Source organism: Saccopteryx bilineata, chromosome 2 (assembly GCF_036850765.1).
Source record: "Saccopteryx bilineata isolate mSacBil1 chromosome 2, mSacBil1_pri_phased_curated, whole genome shotgun sequence".
Taxonomy (NCBI): Eukaryota; Metazoa; Chordata; class Mammalia; order Chiroptera; family Emballonuridae; genus Saccopteryx; species Saccopteryx bilineata.
This window is the reverse complement of record NC_089491.1, coordinates 42,434,192-42,442,002: the sequence shown is the minus strand read 5'-3', so window position 1 is coordinate 42,442,002 and position 7,811 is coordinate 42,434,192. Positions and strand designations below refer to the sequence as shown.

General features: G+C 42.3%; 1 non-coding gene across 1 annotated transcript; it reads right to left on the bottom strand.

Annotated features, from left to right (window-relative positions):
* Nucleotides 1-6,899: 6,899 nt before the first annotated feature.
* Nucleotides 6,900-6,975, bottom strand: TRNAD-GUC (transfer RNA aspartic acid (anticodon GUC)). The gene has a single exon. It is a non-coding gene; the product is annotated as a tRNA-Asp (tRNA).
* Nucleotides 6,976-7,811: the final 836 nt, after the last annotated feature.

Sequence of the window (7,811 nt, the reverse complement as noted above, 5' to 3'; positions counted from 1 at the left end):
AGGAAAAGAGAGAAAAAATAAGAATAAGAAGCAGGGGAGGAGCAGAAAGCATCAACTCGCATGTGTGCCTTGAAAGCAAGCCCTGGGTTTTAAACCTGTGACCTCAGTGTTCCAGGTCAACCCTTTATCCACTAGGGTACCATCACATGTCAGGCCACAACACACTTAAAATATTAACTTCTGATGTAGTTTCAGTGGTTCTAAACCATCTGTACCTTTAATGAAATCTTTCCTTTTTTTTTTTTTTACTGTAAAATAGCCAAGGTTTTTTTCCTCTTTGAAATCTTCAAACTTCAATTCAATTTGTGACTTCATCCTGAGTTTACTTATGGGAGGACGAGGCAAGGGGGCAGGAGAGTACAGTATTCACTTTCCTGGTAATTTTTTTTTTAATTTTTTATTTATTCATTTTAGAGAGGAGAGAGAGAGACAGAAAGACAGAGAGAGAGGAGAGACGGAGAGAGAGAAGGGAGGAGGAGCTGGAACATCAACTCCCATATGTGCCTTGACCAGGCAAGCCCAGGGTTTTGAACTGGCGACCTCAGCATTTCCAGGTTGATGCTTTATTCACTGCACCACCACAGGTCAGGCTTCTTGGTAATTTTTAATGTTGATATAATTTTTAAATTGGAGAAATATTCTAATAATATTATAAAGAACGCTGTAATCCTTTCACCAGATTCACCAATTGCTTACATTTTGACCCATTTGCTGTGTAATTTTCTCTGTATATATTACACATACACAAACACGCACACATATGTTTTTTTCTCTGAATCATTTGAGAATGAATTACAGACATCATGCTGCTTTATTCTTAAATATTTCTGTGTTTATTTCTTATGAACAAGAATATTTTCTTAAATAATTACAACAAAATATTCAAAATCAGCAAAATTATCATTGACGCAATATTATCTAATCCAAGCCCATATTCACCTTTTCACAATTGTCCTAATTATGTCCTTTGTAGCAATCACACTTCCCATCCCCTCCCCTAGATTCCATCTAAGACGACACTTAGTTGCTATGTCTTCTTTTATCTGTAACAATTCCTCGGTCTTACTTTGTTTTTCATGATTTTGATATCTTGGAAGAGTACAGACCAGTTAGTTTGGGTAGAATGTACCTCAATTTGAGCTTGTTTAATGTCTTATTATTATTAAATTCAAGTTATTTATTTCTGGGAAGAATACCAGAGCAATGACATCATATTCTTTTTTTTTTTTACATTTTATTTATTCATTTCTAGGAGTAGGGGGAAGAAGAGCCTGGATCACCAGCCTGAGGGTTTTGTTTTGTTTTGCTTTGCTTTGTTTTGTTTTGTTTTCATCATGGAAGTAGCTGTCTTAGTAGATTTCTTATACAAATAATATACAGGTCACTCATTAATCAAACAAGGTCTGCCTGGGAAATCCATTAGGAATTCCTCTCTATGTGGATTAAAAAAGAATACCTATTACCCAATCCCTTAAATCCTTTGATTCCTTCTGGATTTACTGAATGAAAAAAATAAGTAGCAGAGATAAAGCTTAGCTAGCCAGTCATGGTAATGTCACCTAACATGACATCTGATAGCTGAGCTTTTGTGATTGTATAATCATAATGTGTTTCTTCTGACCTTCATTCATCTCCCCAGTGGATGAAAGTGGTATGTCTCAGTAGTTATATTCTTTCTGTTAAAGTGCAGATTTGTTAGACATCAGATATTGATTTGAGTCTTCTAAACTGTATATTTAGCCTGACCTGTGGTGGCGCAGTGGATAAAGTGTCGACCTGGAAATGCTGAGGTTGCCAGTTCGAAACCCTGGGCTTGCCTGGTCAAGGCACATATGGGAGTTGATGCTTCCTGCTCCTCCCCCTCTTCTCTCTCTGTCTCTCTTCTCTCTCTCTCTGTCTCTCCCTCTCCTCTCTAAAATGAATAAATAAAAAAATTAATTAATTAAAAAATATATATTAAATTCTGTATATTTCATAGGAGGAAGCCTGGTATGTGTAAAAATGACAACAAGAGAAGCCAGAGTGTCTGGTTTAAAATTCCTACTCTCACTTTGGGACCTGTTACTTCATCTCTATAAAATGGAGATAATAACAACTAATTTATAAACCTAATTTATAAATCTTAAACAAAGGTATGTAAAATGCCTGGTCTTTGATGAGCCTTAGTTTATTGAAACTTTCCCACTCCTAAACTCAAATGTTTACTTGCTTTGATGAACCTATTGACAAAACTGCACTCACAAAAACTCTAAATTATAGGAAGAATTTTCCCAAGAGTCATTGTTAGGTGAAAGATAGAAGGATCAATGAAGAAATTACTTGGCTGAGCCATTCATAACCTTCTTATTGACTCTACGTGTTTCTTCATCAGCCACCCTATTTCTTCACTCACTTTATAGCCAGGTTTGCTGCTCAGAAACCCAGGTAGGAGTCCACTGATGTTTGCTCACTTGTGTGAGACACAGAGAGCCCACATGGGAATATGAAACTATTGTTTACACCTAACAAGCTGAAAGAAAGGAGAGATTGGTTTGTGCGGGGGGGTGTCAGTCAAGATCCCAAGAAGCAGAGTGTAGCAGAGTGTGTACACTTCATCAATATAAACTTCACAAAAATAGGCATCAGCCTCACCTGGAAGGCTTGTGAAAACCAATTGTTGAACTCCACCCCCAGAGTTTTTAATTGAGTAGGTCTGAGGTGGGGCCTAAGAACTTGTGTTCCTCGCAAGTTCCCCAGGGAGGCTGCTGGTATAGGGAGCAGACTTGGAGAACCACTGACTACGTGAAGCAATAGATAAGAGAGGCTGGCCCTGGCCGGTTGGCTCAGCGGTAGAGCGTCGGCCTGGCGTGCGGGGGACCGGGGTTCAATTCCCGGCCAGGGCACACAGGAGAAGCGCCCATTTGCTTCTCCACCCCCGCCCCCTCCTTCCTCTCTGTCTCTCTCTTCCCCTCCCGCAGCCAAGGCTCCACTGGAGCAAAGATGGCCCGGGCGCTGGGGATGGCTCCTTGGCCTCTGCCCCAGGCGCTAGAGTGGCTCTGGTCGCGGCAGAGCGACCCCCCGGAGGGGCAGAGCATCGCCCGCTGGTGGGCAGAGCATCGCCCCTGGTGGGCGTGCCGGGTGGATCCCCGTCGGGCGCATGCGGGAGTCTGTCTGACCGTCTCTCCCCGTTTCCAGCTTAAGAAAAAAAATAAAATACAAAAAAAAAAAAAAAAGAGAGAGAGGCTTGGGTTGGGGAGCTGGAGGGAACTTACTGATATTTAGAGTAATTGCTTTTCTTCTGGATTTGTGCAATATAAGTTTTGCCCTTTTTTCCTGATAGCTTTCCCCTGGCCCATTAAACCTAGTTTTGGGTCCTACTTCAGAAAGTTATCAGACTTCAGCTTACTCTGAAAAGAATTGAGCTGCTGAAAGGATGGGTTTCATTTCCAGATAGTAGGAGTTTGAGAAAAGTGAAAGTTCAGAGAGAAGCTTATATTTAAAAGTTAGATTTGGCAGTTAGAGTAAAAGATGTAAATTTCAATATAAAAGAGGTATATTTGACCCTGGCCAGTTGGCTCAGTGGTAGAGCGTCGGCCTGGTGTGCAGGAGTCCCAGGTTCGATTCCGGGCCAGGGCACACAGGAGAAGCGCCCATCTGCTTCTCCACCCCTCCCCCTCTCCTTCCTCTCTGTCTCTCTCTTCCCCTCCCGCAGCCAAGGCTCCATTGGAGCAAAGTTGGCCCGGGCACTGAGGATGGCTCCATGGCCTCTGCCTCAGGCGCTAGAGTGGCTCTGGTTGCAACGGAGCATTGCCCCAGATGGGCAAAGCATCGCACCCTGGTGGGCGTGCTGGGTGGATCCCGGTCAGGCGCATGCGGGAGTCTGTCTGACTGTCTGTTTCCCCATTTCCAGCTTCGGAAAAATACAAAAAAAAAAAAAGAAAAAAAAGAGGTGTATTACATAGGGAAGGAAAACTAATACAAAACTTTAAGAAACAAGTACTGTATTATAAAAAAAAAAAATGATAAAGAAAAAATCTGACCAGGCAGTGCTGCAATGGGTAGAGCATCAGCCTGGGACACTCAGGACCTAAGTTCAAAACCCTGAAGTCACCGCCTTGAGCATGGGATAATAGACATGACCGCATGGTAGCTGACTTGAGCCCAAAGGTCTCTGGCTTGAGCAAGGGGTCACTGGCTCAGCTGGAGCCCCCCAAGTCAAGACACATCTGAGAAAGCAATCAATGAACAACTGAAGTGCTGCAATTATGAATTGATGATTCTCATCTCTCTCCCTTTCTGTCTGTCTGTCCCTGTTTGTCCCTCTTTTTCTCTCTCATGTGCTAAAAATCATCATCATCATCATCATCATCTAGCAATAGGGTGTGTAGTTGTGAATATTTATAAATAGCCCTAGTGTTTTTAGTAAAATAGAATATTTAAGGCCATGGATAACTCAGTAACATTGAAATAAAAACATTAAGTGAACTTCTTTAGGCCAGAGGGAGAGAATTCCATTCATTTCCTGCCTGTAATTTTTTTTCCCCTTTCAAATGACTTAAATGCTTGTGAGAAAAACAGAGAATTGGTGGTAGTAGCTCTTGAAGCCATTACCGTTCAATGATTTAGAAACATATAGGTATGAGAGTCGATAACATAGCGATTTGTGAATTTCTCATTTCATCTCCCCAGTTGCCAAGGAACTATGCTGCAGTCAAGCAGATAACTGTCCCAGAGTCTCCTGATGCCTGCTCCTGGGTGCCCGTTAGTGTTTCCTGAAGAAGAAGCAGAGGGGGCTTCTCATGGTCAAACATCATGATTGTTAATTATGTGTCAACATGGCCAGAAGGTGTCCAGGCAAACATTATTCTAGATGTGTCTGTAGATGTTTCTAAATGAGATTAACAGTTGAATTAGTAGACTCAGTAAAGCGGATTGCCCTCCTAGAAGAGGAAGCAGAGGCTCATCCAATCAGTTGAAGGCCTGAATAGAATGAAAAGGCTGATAGCCATTTCCACCCCCCATGAGTAAGAGGGGGACTCCTGCCTGACTGCCTTCAAATGTGTAACATTAGATTTTTTCAGCCTATAGACTCCAACTCAAACTTTGGCTCTTCCTGAGTTCTTCCATCCTGCTGGAACTACAACATTGCCTCTCCAGGTGTTCCAACTTGCTGACTGCAGATTTGGGGACTTAGCTTCCATAATCAAATGAGCTACAACTTTTACATATATCTTAGCCAAAAGACTTACAAGCAATTTTTTTTTTGAGCTACAGTTCTTTAAAATAAACACACACGTACACATGCACACTGTATCCTATGGATTCTATTTCTCCGGAGAATCCTGATTAATAAAACCACTGATGATCCCAACCACAGCAAAGCATGGCCCTAGAAGTCTATTCAGAAGGCACCTGATGAGGAGACCAGCAAGAGAAAGGTGCTTTGAGCCCAGCGATTCCTCTGAATGGACTGGGCTTGGAACAAAACCTGAGCCTTGTCTCCCATGTAGTTAAGCTTCTTCAGCATAATCCTCACTTCAGGTTAGGCCTAGGCTAGATCAGCTAAACTCACAGAAGGGATCAGTGGTTTGGTCTCTTCAATTTATATTTTTCTCATTTATTTATTTATTTAGACAACTAAATTTAACAGGGTGACAATGGCCAACCAGAATACATAGATTTAGAGAAAACATCTCCACATCATTTGATGATGCTGTATACCCATCACCCAAAGTCAAATCATCTTCTGTTTTGGGGTGGTTGTTTTTTTTAGAGCAATAGTTCTCAAGCTTGGCTACATATTAGAGTCACCTGGAATATTTCCAAAAACTTCATTACCTGAACCATACTAGACCAACTAAAACAGAACTTCTGGGGGAATCAATCAATATTTTAAATTGGCCATCAAGCCTGACCAGGCAGTGGCGCAGTGGATAGAGCGTCAGACTGGGATGTGGAGGACCCAGGTTCGAGACCTCGAGGTCGCCAGCTTAAGCACGAGCTCATCTGGTTTGAGCAAAGCTCACCAGCTTGGACCCAAGGTCGCTGGCTCAAGCAAGGGGTTACTCGGTCTGCTGAAGGCCCATGGTCAAGGCACATATGAGAAAGCAATCAATGAACAACTAAGGTGTCACAATGAAAAACTGATAATTGATGCTTCTCATCTCTCTCCGTTCCTGTCTGTCTGTCCCTATATATCTCTCTCTCTGTTGCTGTAAAAAAAAAAAAAATCAATAAATTGGCCATCAATATTTAAAGCCCCTTGAGATATTTCAATGTGCAGCCAAGGTTGAACCTCTGAGTCCAGAACATCCCAAATTTGCTAGAAAGTAAATATTATGTAAATTCCAGTTAGGAGTTCTAATATTCCTTTGGTTGTAGCATATAAATCTACTTGACAAACTAGGTTCAGAAGAGCAATAAGTCTCTGCGGCCACACCACCCTGAACACGCCGGATGTCGTCTGATCTCGGAAGCTAAGCAGGGTCTGGCCTGGCTAGTATCTGGATGGGAGAAGAGTGATAAGTGCTAATTAATCTTTACTCGTGACTCAAGGCTATGTCACTTTGTAAACTTTATAAACATCTTGATGATATCTCATTTAATTCTTTTTTTTTTTTTCCTTTTAGAAGCTGGAAACGGGGAGAGACAGACAGACTCGCGCATGCGCCCGACTGGGATCCACCCGGCACGCCCACCAGGGGCAACGCTCTGCCCACCAGGAGGCAATGCTCTGCCCCTCCAGGGCGTCGCTCTGCCGTGACCAGAGCCATTCTAGCGCCTGGGGCAGAGGCCAAGGAGCTATCCCCAGCACCCGGGCCATCTTTGCTCCAATGGAGCCTTGGCTGCGGGAGGGGAAGAGAGTGACAGAGAGGAAGGGGGGGGGGGGGCTGGAGAAGCAAATGGGCGCTTCTCCTATGTGCCCTGGCCGGGAATCGAACCCGGGTCCCCCGCACGACAGGCCGACGCTCTACCGCTGAGCCAACCAGCCAGGGCCTCATTTAATTCTTAATTCAAACCGAAAATATGGATAGTGTTATGACTACGTACTTCCCAGACAGTAAAACTGAATCTTGAACATGTGACTTGCAAAATTCATATAGCTAGTGAATGGTGAAGCCAGAGTTAGATCTGAGGTGTTAGTAGAACCATATTCATAGCCCTCTCTACTCTACCTATTAATATAGTAAAATATATGTTCCTCTGTGATCTGAGAAATCACTGTTTTTACTTTGCACAAACTCTGGATACCTACTGGGAGGCATGTAATAGATAACATAAAATATGATAATTCTCAGAACTAATGGGTTATTGGTAAGTTAGTAACCTAAACTTCAATTTAAAGTAACTTAAATAAAACTACTTAATAAAATTAACATGTGCAAAATGTTCACTGAAATACTACATTCATATAACAAGTATTCAATTACTGCTGGGTTGGTTTTCTTGTTTTTTTTTGTTTGTTTGTTTGTTTGTTTTTGTTTTCTTTTTTCATTTCAGACCTTTTCAGCAGTTAATTGTAATGCTGAACATACTTTCACCTACTGCCAACATGATAACAATGGTTCAGTTAACAAATCTGGGTTCCAAAGCCAATGAAGCCTAATGCTAAGGGTCCACTAAGCACATCATAGGTCTAAAAAGCCCTTCATGATCTGGACTGATGTAGGAGTTGAGGCATCACTCACTACGTTCTTTCTTTTTTTTCTTCCTTCCTCTCTCTCTCTTTCTTTCCCTCCCTCCCTCCCTCCCTCCCTCTCTCCCTCTCTCTCTCTCTTTCTCTTTTTCTTTCTCTCCCTCCCTCCTTTCTTTCTTTCTTCTTTCTTTCTTTC